At 34.5% G+C, this 12515-nt stretch overlaps 1 long non-coding RNA gene across 1 annotated transcript; it reads left to right on the top strand.

Moving 5' to 3' along the window:
- Nucleotides 1-1402: 1402 nt before the first annotated feature.
- On the top strand, nucleotides 1403-7238 carry LOC141377917 (uncharacterized). The gene is made up of 3 exons (XR_012391059.1): nucleotides 1403-1481; nucleotides 3155-3259; nucleotides 5529-7238. It is a non-coding gene; the product is annotated as an uncharacterized lncRNA (long non-coding RNA).
- Nucleotides 7239-12515: the final 5277 nt, after the last annotated feature.

A 12515-nucleotide genomic window follows, 5' to 3' on the forward strand; every position in this document is an offset into this window, starting at 1 on the left:
CCACTATTTTCCTTCAATCTGCAGTCACTACTTTATTATTTCCTGTCTATGGAGATTATAGAAATCAATCCTGTGATTCCTGTCCAATCAAATCACACACAGAAGGTAAATCGCATCATAATGAACTACCTCAAGACATGTGGACTTTATAATTGCAGCAAACAGTTTGAAGCATTAAAAGTTTCCAAGATGGCTAAAAATATTTACACACAATGACCCAGAGATTGTTTAGATGCATGTCACTGATAAGAAGAGGACGGATGTTTACTGTATAATGACCGAAATGGCCTTAAACACCCAGCAGGCACAAGACTTCAACATGACGTCAGATTGACATTGTACTCCAACGTCATGGGGACTTTGCTTTTTTTTTTTTTTTGGAAATGAAAATCGGGTTGACGTCAGAACTCATGGTCAATATCTAATGTCCAACCTAAAATCAACCAAATATTAATGTCTAATAATTATGTTACAGCTTGACGTTGTGTGGACGTTACCTCTATGACGTCTATCAGATGTTGGATTTTGGTTGCCATACCTGACGAATAAATGTCAGTATTTGACATCAATGTGACGCTGGTTTGAGATGTTGGCTCGACGATGGATTTTGGTCACTTTCCAACGCAACCTAAAATTGACGAAATATGAACATCATTTAACGCCATTATTGGACATCAAAATAATGTCCTTAAACGCTGGCTAGCCATTGAATTTTCCTCACATCCCAACCTAAATCGAACCTAAAATTAAGGTCTTATGACTTTGTGTGTCTGCTGGGCAATAACTAAAGGCACTACAGAATGTTACATTTACACACATCCACAAATTACATGTAAACGCATTGTTACATTGTTACATGTAAACGCATTGAGTACTTTTGTAAGGGCTACATTTTACTCATACTTTGAGTAATATTTACAACAGATACTTTCACTCTACTTGCACTACATTTTTAGGCAAGTAATGGTATTTTTACTTGAGTATGATTTTTCTGTACTCTTTACACCACTGGAAATAACATGTACGACTTCAAAACAATAGCACTATTTATTTGACTGTGAGCAATGTTATACTTTGATAGTGATTGTCTGCGATTTCACTATTTGGAAATAACAAATAATACTAAAAATTATTAAGAAGAAAGTCTGAATGTGTGATTATAAAACTGCCTTTACCTCAATGCTTGTAAACAGCCTATAAATTAGCCACCTGAAAACAGACTATGATATTTTAAATGAATAAAATACTTAGACAATGATGTTAAAACATACAAGTCACATTTAGTAAAATTGGAGTTTTTTACTCGATATGTTCGTTTATGTCAGTAATGAACGCAAACATAGCACGAATGACGGTGGCTTGCGAACTGATTCATTAGAATGATTTGTTTTCCAAGACAACTGAGGATCCGTTTACAACGAACCGATTCACTAAAACGAATCGTGCTTGAATCAAACGATGCTGAAGTGACGACAGTTGAGGTGAGTTTGAGTTTGACAAATTACTAATTTCATGTAACAGTAGATATGTTTACACAGTACACACCAACCTAAAAAGACGTTACGCTAATAATATGCTGGCCTAGTTATTCAAGGGACTTTTGGTTTTGGTTTGCAAACAACCTCCCCTGAATAGCAACTCGCTAATCTTGTATAGAGAACCAATGAGAAGCTCCATTTTCTCTCTTGTTTTTGATTTTCTTTTATTGTCATAATCGCAGTAAAAGTGTGATTGCTGGGTTCTTAAAGGTCAGTTGGACCTGTTTATCAGACAAATACCGCCGAAGTCATCTGATAAGTTTAGAATCCGTTTGAATATTTTTATTTATATGAACTGTCTGAGTGAACCGATTCACTACAACGAGTCAGATGTCCCAACGCAATATAGAGGCATTAAAAACGGTTACGAATTGATTCATTGGAATATTCAGATATCAAACACGAAGCGTTGAGATGAATTTTTTCGATAATTTTCCCTCAAATATGTGTGCAGCCAACGTAGCCAGATAACGTTAAATAAACATTTAGAAAGACTGTTCACCCCCCAAAATAGAAAATTCTGTCATTTATTCTTCCTCAACCTATTCCAAACCTGTTTAGTTGAGGTAAAGTTGGTTTTAAATTCGCACATTCGTTTAGTGACAACTTGTGACATGCTCCCTATATTGTTTACCATGGTAATTCACGTATGACTTCAAAACAACATTAACACCTTTAACACATTTTTTGACTGTAAACAATTTTGTACTTTTATAATCATTGGCTGATAATATGATTTCACTATTTAAAATTTGCAAATAATATTTTTGTGAAGTTTTATTATTAAGAAGAAAGTCCGAATGTGCAAATCCCAACTGAAACTAAAATTAAACCCTTCAATTTCTGGTTGGCTGGTTTAAGCTGGTTGACCAGCCTGGTTTTAGAGGGGTTTTGGCCATTTTCAGGCTGGTGTCAAGCCATTTCAAGCCTGGTCTTAGCTGGTCAGGCTGGGAGATGACCAGGTCAAAACCAGCTGTGCCCAGCTTAAACCAGGTTGGTCAAGCTGTTTTTTGCTGGGTTTTACTGGTCATTTTTCACCCTGACCAGCTAAGATCAGGCTAGAAATAGCTGGACACCAGCCTGAAAATGGCCAAAACCCCTCTAAAACCAGGCTGGTCAACCAGCTAAAACCAGCCAATCAGCCTAGGCTGTTTTAAGCAGTTTTTTTTTCCAGCAGGGGCATAAAACCAACTTTGTTTGCCTCAATAATACCTGTTTAAGGTATTTTGAAGAAAGCTGGAAACCTAACTATTGACCTGTATAGTATTTTTAAAATGTTTTTCCTACTATGGATGTCAATGCTTACAGGTTTTTATCATTCATTAAAATCATCTTTAGTGTCTCACGATCAAAACATTCATAAAGTTTTCAAACCTTGTGGGTGAATAAATTAATAATTAGTTAATTGTCATTTTTGGGTGAACTATCCCTTTAAGCTAGTTATATAGGTAGTTTTTGCCTAACTTTTTGAGAATAATCTCTTTATTGTGTTTATTTGTGCTTTATTTTAATCAGTCTGAAAATAATGTTACGCTTGTTATTTTAATGTGACAATAGTATCACAAGCATATCAGTGGCCAAGACACTCTTGAGTTCACTGTGTTTTCTTCCTCCAGGTTATTTTCATTGTGTATTTCCTACAGCAGCGGTTCTCAAACACTTTAGCCCACGACCCCAAAAATAACAACTCCAATGACTCATGACCCCAACTATGCTCGGAGGTGATTATAAACATACAAATACTGCACACAATGATGCACATACACCAATAGGACTATGTAAACTATATAAACATGAGCATATTGACAACATAATAAAGTGCAACAGTTTAACAATCATATATATATATATATATATATATATATATATATATATATATATATATATATATATATATATATATATATATATATATATTTTTTTTTTTTTTATATATATTTTTTTTTTTTTTTTTTGCAACATTATTCACACACAAGCACAAGACTATTGTTGGTATAATTTTAAAGACCGCCACTTAGAGATCATCCTCCAGATTCAAAAAATAAATTACAGTAAATCCAACCTGAAATTTCACACTGAATTTTAAGACATTTTAATAATAGATTTGATCAAGTGGTTTTTACCAGATGTTGTATTGGGCATAATAGAATAACCCATGGTTTTTTGCTGCCCAACTCCCCTTACTGTAAAACACATTTTACTAGACTGTCCTGCTTTTAAAAATTCCAGAAGACTTTTTTTTATGAAATGACCTCTCTTAAGGACATTTTTAGCAAAGTGACACCAGAATTTTTTTTTAATTCTCTTCATGTATTAACACTAAAAATCTTATTTAATTTATGTATTCTTTTGTTTGTTAATTTTTAATTGTATATTTATTATTGAAATATTCATGCCTTGAAAATAGCCTTGGTTGCTGACAAGGCATTAAATAAAAATACATTACATTACATCCTCCATATTCAATCGTGGGCTTTATTTTTAATGTATGTGAGTGCCATAAAAGTGTCAACGTTTAACATTGTGCCATAAAATCAATCTGTTGCAACTAACACTATTGCTGTGACATTAATCAAGGGGGTCACAATCCAGTGGATATTTGAAAGGCTGATGGCTTTTTATTTTGTTGTTGTATTTTTTATGTAACTATTAAATATGAAGTATATCTGAAACATAGGTTTAAACTATTTCATCTTCTGTAGGTTATGGATAACATATGGTTATTATAACAGTTAAATAGCATACAGTTGAAGTCAGAATTATTAGCCCCCCTGAATTTTTAGACTGCTTGTTTGTTTTTTCACCAATTTCTGTTTAACCTATAGCAATTTTTTTCAACACATTTCTAAACATAATAGTTTTAATAACTCATCTCTAATAACTGATTTATTTGACCTTTGCCATGATGACTGTAAATAATAGATATATTTCAAGACACTTCTATACAGCTTAAAGTGACATTTAAAGGCTTAACTGGGTTAATTAGGTTAACTAGGCAGGTTAGGGTAATTAGACAAGTTATTGTATAACAATGGTTTGTTCTGTAGATTATGGAGAAAAAAACATAACTTAAAGGGGCTAATATTTTTGTCCCTAAAAATGGTGTTTAAAAATTAAAAACTGCTTTTATTCTAGCCGAAATAAAACAAATAAGACTTTCTCCAGAAGAAAAAATATTATCAGACATACTGTGAAAATGTCCTTGCTCTGTTAAACATCATTTGGAAAACATTTAAAAAAGAAGAAAAAGATTTGAAGGGGGCTATTAATTCTGACTTCAACTGTATATGACATTTTTCGAAATCACCAAGTGATATCCAAAAATGAAGGATTAAAGCAGCACACATGTACAGAAGCAATCCTCAGGCCAGACAACGCCAGACAAAGTTGTGTTTGTAATATAAACAAAATATATTGGGCTATGTACATTTATGCATACTTTGATATTCACAAATCTCATTTCATTTATGAAGCTAATTCAACTCCTGCATATGTTTGCATAATCATTTGTGAATGTGTTCAATTTTGTTCATTGGTTTACATTTGTATATGAATCATAATCAATAGAACAAATTTAACCCCATTATCATGGTCTGCTGAAAGTAATACATTTCAATTCATATGGATGAACTGTGAGGAGAATAACATCACGTCTTTGTTGCCTGTTTTTTTTAACCTTTTAAAGTTAGTTTACTATGGTGGCCGAGAGAGCTTAACGTGCTTCAATTTAATAAAACACATGCAGTTACAAAAACGCCTGCAAATTAAGAAAAGATCTTCATCCGTTTGACAGTACACATGTTGTAAGTCCTCACAACACATACACATAAAAAAAAACACACTGCATTTTTTCACAACACAATCAAATGAATAAAAGATGCTGCATTTTTACACAACACAAACAAATAAATAAAATGTGATGTATTTTCTTACTGGACAAACAATTTTCTGAAACGCCCGCATTTTTCACAACATTTGCAAAATCAACAGAACACAACGGAAATGTTTCAAGGAGACCCCAAAATGTGATGGGCGCAGATGTGCGGTGAAGTTGTAGGTGATCTCTGAAAGGTGAGTTTTTTGTTTGTTTATTTTAAAATCCTGATTCCCTTGTCTTTTGTATTTTATTAGTCTAAATAACCGTATCTTAAATAGACAGGTCTGTCACATTTTAGGGTCCCCTTGAAACCTTTCTGTTGTGCTCCGTGCTATTTGAAAGTGTTGTAAGAATTTGCAGTCGTTTTTGTAACTTATTTGGGTTGTGAGAATGCAGTGTGTTTTTTAAAAATGTTTTGCGTCATGAGGATTTGCAACTCGTGTGCTGTCAATCTGATGAAGATTAATTTAATCAGTTTGCTGGTGTTTTTTGTAATTGCATGTGTTCTCTTATAGGGGTGTAACGATACACTCAGCTCACGATACAATGTGTATCACGATTTAATGTTCACGATTCGATATGTATAAAAATTTAAAATTAAACTGAAATGCAAATTTTATTAAAAAAAATTTAATTACCAAGTAAACTATTTTTTATGTATTTCTTTTGTATTTCAACTTGTTAAACTGAACCTTCTTTAAGAAAGTAAATTAAACAGGCCTGTCTCTGGAAAATAAAACAATTTAAAAGCTTCTTATAAAATATTATTGAAATTATTCAATTCAATTAAATTTAACAGTAAGAGCTTAAGGCTTTGCTTGGTCACTTGCGTTTTTTGTGTGTGCAAAAAAAAAAAAATCTACATTTCCAGGTAATCAGCAGTTCTATAAAATAATCCTGAACTGATGTGTATCTGTCTGAGAGGTTTTTATGGATGGCTGTCTTCATGTTGGGCATGATGAGTGACAAGGTGGCCGTCTTTTCATTACACAGGACAGTCGTGGCTCTTTTCAGCAGTTTAGGCAGGTTTACTATTTCTTCGGCAATGCTGATGTTGTCGCTATCAAGTGTATCATGTTGACGTGAATTTTTGTGTACCTCTGTACTCAAAAGAGTTCATGCTCGTCGTAATCATAACTCTAAAATGCGATATGATTATTTAAATAATGTGCACGCTTTCGGTTTCATTTCCACTGCTGTTCATACTTCCCACGCGGCTCCTGAACGATTACTCTGTTCCACAAACTAAATGTTTAATGTTAGTCACAGTGTTGAATGCTGAATGTTAGTCACAACCTGCAGGTTCTGTTCACTGAAGCAAACGCGCGCAGTAACAGCTCACGGTCAGCTCACGTCATGTGTGATTTTGCGGCTGCCAATACATCATATGAAGACAGAATGATATTTTAGGGTAAATTTTACCTTATAAATACAATATGTGACTCTTTTAACACCATTAGGAGGTATCCATATCGCTGTGCAAAGTATGTAAATCACTGTGAAGACTAAAACTTAGGCTATGTTTGACCCAGTATGCGTGTCAAAAAGCGGATGAGTCTAAAGCAATGACTGTACAACCGAAATGTTGCCAGACGTCTGATTTTGAGAGGATGGGCCATCCTCTATTTCAGCTCCACTCATCTTGGTCTGCTAACATTACTGCTGCTGCAATCTGAACTCAAGTGCGACAGCAGGTGGAACGTAGCTCACGTGCAAACAGCTCAACTAATAAGAGAAAACGGACGTCATATCGTAATCAAATCGTCATAACGCCACGATGCATATTGTGACATTTTTGCATCGCAATAAATCGTACAACGATAAATCGTTACACCCCTATTCTCTTCAATTGCAGCTCGTTAAGCTCTCTCTGCCGCATAGTTTGCAATGTAATTTTGAGGTTAATGCTGTAATTGATGCAAAGCATATGAAAAAAGTGGATAAACTTCACAAATGAGAGAGGTCCCCTCTCACCTTGCAAATGGGAGCCCCGGGCTCGAGGATCTTATAAGCTTAGGGCTCTCTCCCGGGACAGCATGCCAAACAAGCTTTATCTTTATAATCAATCATCAGCTAAGTGTGAACTCTTGAACTGTATTTGAAAACAAAACCAAATCGAAATAAAGAAAAAAGCTACTGAAAAATCTAAAACAACTATAACCTTGTTGCCCATGCGCACATTGCGATATTGATGCTGAAACGACATATTGTGCAGTTAAAACCCCACATGATTGTCTTTATAAAGTGTAAAAAGTGAGCACGTTTTCTAAGTTGCTCCTGTTTTTCATTTGTTCCCTATATTTATGAATATAAGTCTTGAGCTGCAAATCTGATCGACCCCTGTCTGCATATTAACGATCCAAAGTTTCTTCTGAATTCGATCCACTTGTGTATTTGGGAGGAAAAAAATCTAGCCGTTCAATCACAAGGAGGCAGAGGAAGGGAAAAGAAGGCATGATGCGCAACCGAGGTGTACAGACAGACAGATTTTGATTCAGAAATAAAGCTCTTGATTTCCCCCCACTCTGATTTAAATGCAAATGAAATCTGTCAACAGTTGATATCTTCCAATTGAGGAGCGCGTATGTTTGTGTGCTTATGCATGAAAGAATGAACGTGACTGAGAGGGACTCGCCACAATTATATGAAAAAAAGAAAAACTGAATTTCAGATCTATAAATGAAAGCCCAAAGCTCTTTATTTTCCTCAGGGCTTTCCTGTAGGTCACCTTGAGAAGTTTTAGGCGCTGAACAAACTTCCTGAGTCAGACCGACTTCCTCAAAGCAGACGCTGACAGGAAGTGATTCTGTTAAGCTCAGACAGTTACTTTGAAAATTATAGCTCGTGCTTAGGGTTAGGGATTTAAACAAACTCCTAATCCTACAGTAAGTATTAAAAATTTAAGTGTGTTACTCATACATGCATGAATGATAGATCAATTTGGGTGGTTTGCCAGGGGAAGGTGAGCAATTTCATTTCTGAGTGATCAGACATAACATTTTTGGCTCCCACATGTATGAAAGAGTCCAAAAAATTTACTGATTTTCATCAATTCATATATCTAAAGACCAGAATATCATAGTTTTAATTTAAGCAACACACTAAAAGCATACCCAGAACACCAAGTAACCAGGCCAATGACCTAAAAATGTATCAAAAAATTATAAGAAAACCAATTTGATTTTCAAATGTATTAAATAAAAAAACATATATTGTAAAAGAAAAAACAACCCAGGCTCATTTGAAATAAACGATTCTTACAAGATTTTAGCAAAAATGTATCTACTGTAAGTACATCTAACTGAAATTTCGAGGTAAAAATAAAGGGCACCTATGGTGAAAAATCTACTTTTCAAGCTGTTTGGAAAGACATATGTTTAGATATAGTGTATAGACCGTCATATTGGGGTGATATAAACACACCCAGTGCTTTTTTTCAATTAAACAACATAAAAACTGGGACCAATTGGAGCGGTTTTCAGATCAACTGCAACTTGACGTATAAGTTTGGGTGTTTCCCAGTACTTAGTTGCAGCTGAAAGGGCATCCGCTGTGTAAAACGTAAGCCGAAATAGTTGGTGGTTTATTCTGCTGTGGTGACCCCTGATAAATAAAGGGACTAAGACGAATGAATGAATATTCCCTGATTTATCAGGGGTCGCCACAGTGAAATGAACTGTTGATTACTTAGGTGTTTGTGTTTTATTTGGCACATCTCCATCTAGCTGCAACCCAGCACTAAAAGTATTCTAACTTGTGAACTGTTTCATATTTATGATAGGAAATTTACTAAATATCTTCATGAAACATGAACATGATTTCTGGCATGAAAGAAAAATCAATCATTTTGACTCATACAATGTTCTAGCTATTTCTACAAATATACATGCAACTGAAGACTAGCTCAGGGCACATATGAGAGAGCATAAATGATTTAGTTTTAGCATTCATTTTTTATTTCCAAACTGCAATGATATCGCATGTGCAACAAGAAACATAACAAAGCACAATTTCAGCAATCATATTCAACATGAATTTAGCAACTATATTCTGTACACACAGGCACACTTCCTTTCATGCCATTGTGCTGTTTAATAAACCTGCAAACGCAATGGAGTTTTTAGCACCTTTTGTGCATGTCAACTAAACAGTGCGGCGAAACATGGAGCCGCATATTTCACGTTTGACAGGAATGTAGGCAGAGTCACGTATTTCCGATGAGCGTGGGTTTCAAGAAAAGCGAAAACCAACAAAGTTTTTAGCTGATAATCCTAGCGCAGTATGCTGAGGATTGATCTGCTTGAGCTGAGATGATTATCTAAAGCGCTCTATGAGATTAATCAGCTATACCCACAACATAATTTACAATAATTACTGTAACTCACATTGGTGCAGACAGTCAGATGTATGCACGAGTCGATCTCAAGTTGCTCTTGCAGGTCACATTGCAAAAGCCTTAAATAGTTTTTGAATTAATTTAAAGCTGTTGGGGGTCCCTCTATCCAACCTCCCATAGTTCCTAAAAAAAAAAAAAGAAAAGGAAAGAAAACACAGACACACACACACACCCTAAATGTCAACTTTTTGTACTTGCATTACTTATTTTGAGAACATGCAACTTAGCATTTATTTTTGTACAGCATTATTAACGGACAAAGACGTTTCTCCACAAAATTCAATGCACTAACAAACTTGGCAGTCTTGTCTTGGTTCCCTTGTCCAGATGTTAATGCTGTCGCTACAGTGAATATATCTGTAAAAGCACTCCATATTAGTCATGGAATACATTAGCATTGATTATTTCTGCTAATATACTTAGTGGATAGGTTAATTAAAGCAGTGCACGGTGGCTTATAGATATTCGTTTTTATGTGTATTTCATTTCAAACACTGATTTATTTCAGATGTTACATTACTGCATGCTAAAGCAATAACATTCACTGCATAGAGTAACTGTGGGCTGTGAACGGAGTATGAGCCCTGAGTCTTCAGTCTATGTACCTTTTTTATTATTTATTTATTCATTGGGAGGTTGTTTCTGGTCATATTTTTGTCAGTTTGTTTAAAATAGTGCAATTGTAATAATTTATATTGGTAATATTTACTTCATTATTGCTGACAAAATTGTAAAAAGGCTTAATCAAAAATCTATAATCTTAGTAATGTTGCTTAAACGAGCTTTTATTAAGTTACTAGATTTAAAATTACAGTAGTTTAATCTATAACGGTTTGCTCGCTACAAGTGAAACAGATCTGGTGCAGATATAAGCTGAGCTGTGTGCAGTGCTTTTAATGTAGGGATTTGCAGATAGACATTTTAATTTTCAGTAACCTGGGTCAGGCGCTTCAGATGAACTGTATGCAGTTACAAAATAGTCGCATTTAAGGTCTGTTTTCTTTAAAAATCAACAATCTTCACTGCCTTTTTGATAGACGTGGGTTCAAGTGGGTCTCAAAATGTGCAAGAACCGCTGCATTAAATTACATTTTTCAGTGCCATGTCTTTAAAATATGAACCTTTATTTTCCTCCAGTATTTTCAATGGAGTTTCTGTGCTAGTCTGTTGATCATGATGTTGCTTGCATGTCTTTCATTTCGTTTATCGCTTGATAAACTAAGTGGATGCTGACGTCTATTTAAGTAATTGTATTTCGATTACATTACAACATTAATGCTGTAAAAGGAACCTTATAAAATAAAAAATAAAAAAAGTCACATTAACCATTTACTGGAAGTTTATCAGTATGGGAAGAAACACTAACTGTGCATATACCCCATTCCCTACTACAGTATAAGATATTTAAATAGTATGTGACAAATTACGTAAGTCTGAATTCAAAAAGTACACTAAAAGAATACCAGGATGTAAATTATGCTAATTGTTTTAACACAACTAGTCAATTCACATCTAATCTGTTTTGAGATTCTTTTGCTTGTAGTGAGTGAATGACAATCAATGTGTTCAAGGATGATTATATCACTCTGGATCTTTGAAAGGACGTGTTTTTTACTAGTTTCAGCCCAGTGCAGATATTATTTTCATGTTTTTCGTCACGATGTTTAAATAGCGAATGCATTTGCGCCCATTTCTACGCCTATAGGTGTGCTGGTCTGAAAAGGAGCTGTGGCAAATAGGGTATATAAAGAAGGACTTTTAATTGTTCAGGAACCTGGCTTCCGATGAACTGTATGATGTTACAAAATTGCCACGTTTAAGGTTTTTTTTTTTTTTAAATCATCGGTCTTCACTGCCTGATTGATATATGATATAAAGTGGGTCTCAGAATATACAAGAATTTCTGCAATAAATTTAAATAGCCCAGTATTTTCAATGGAGCTTCTGCGCTAGCCTGCTGCTCCTGACAGGTGCGTGATTGTCAAAGGCTTTTTATCTCATTTTACACTTGAACAACTAAATGAATGCTGAAGACTATTTAACTGATTATATTTTAATTACATTACAACATCAATGCTGTAAAAGGAACCTTATAAAATTGAAAAAAAAAAAGAAAAGTCACGTTAACCATTTTCTGGAAATTTATCAGTATGGGAAGAAACACTAGCTGTGCATATACCCTATTGTTGGGCTTTGCTAAGGCAGCTGGACTAGACTATGACATTGACCAGCCAAAAGCTGGTCTAAGGTCAATGGCGCATTTATATAGGTTATTTAAAGAGTGTACACATTGATGATTGCATACACAGGGATGCACAGCAGCACACGAATATCTTTGCATATGAAAAATTGAAAAAGGATTCAAATGTAAAAAAAACAAAAATCATACTATGTTCAATTTATTTTTAGTTTTTCGCAAAGTAATTATAAGTACCTGATTATATGATTAGGCAATTTTAGATGTAGATATGGACATCTGAGTTTTTATTTTATTTTATTGGAGTTAAAAACCTTACATTAAATTGCATTTTCTGCCACCTACTGGAGTACACCAGCATTACACCAGACGTCAAAAACAGGAGACGTTCTGTTAAAGAAAAAAATGCATGATCATCTCCAATCCTTGAAATCAGCTTTTCCCCCCCCTGTACATTTACATATTTTATTTGAATATCTGCTCTTCATTATTATTTCACCACTCCAC

Source organism: Danio rerio, chromosome 15, assembly GCF_049306965.1.
Source record: "Danio rerio strain Tuebingen ecotype United States chromosome 15, GRCz12tu, whole genome shotgun sequence".
NCBI classification, from domain to species: domain Eukaryota; kingdom Metazoa; phylum Chordata; class Actinopteri; order Cypriniformes; family Danionidae; genus Danio; species Danio rerio.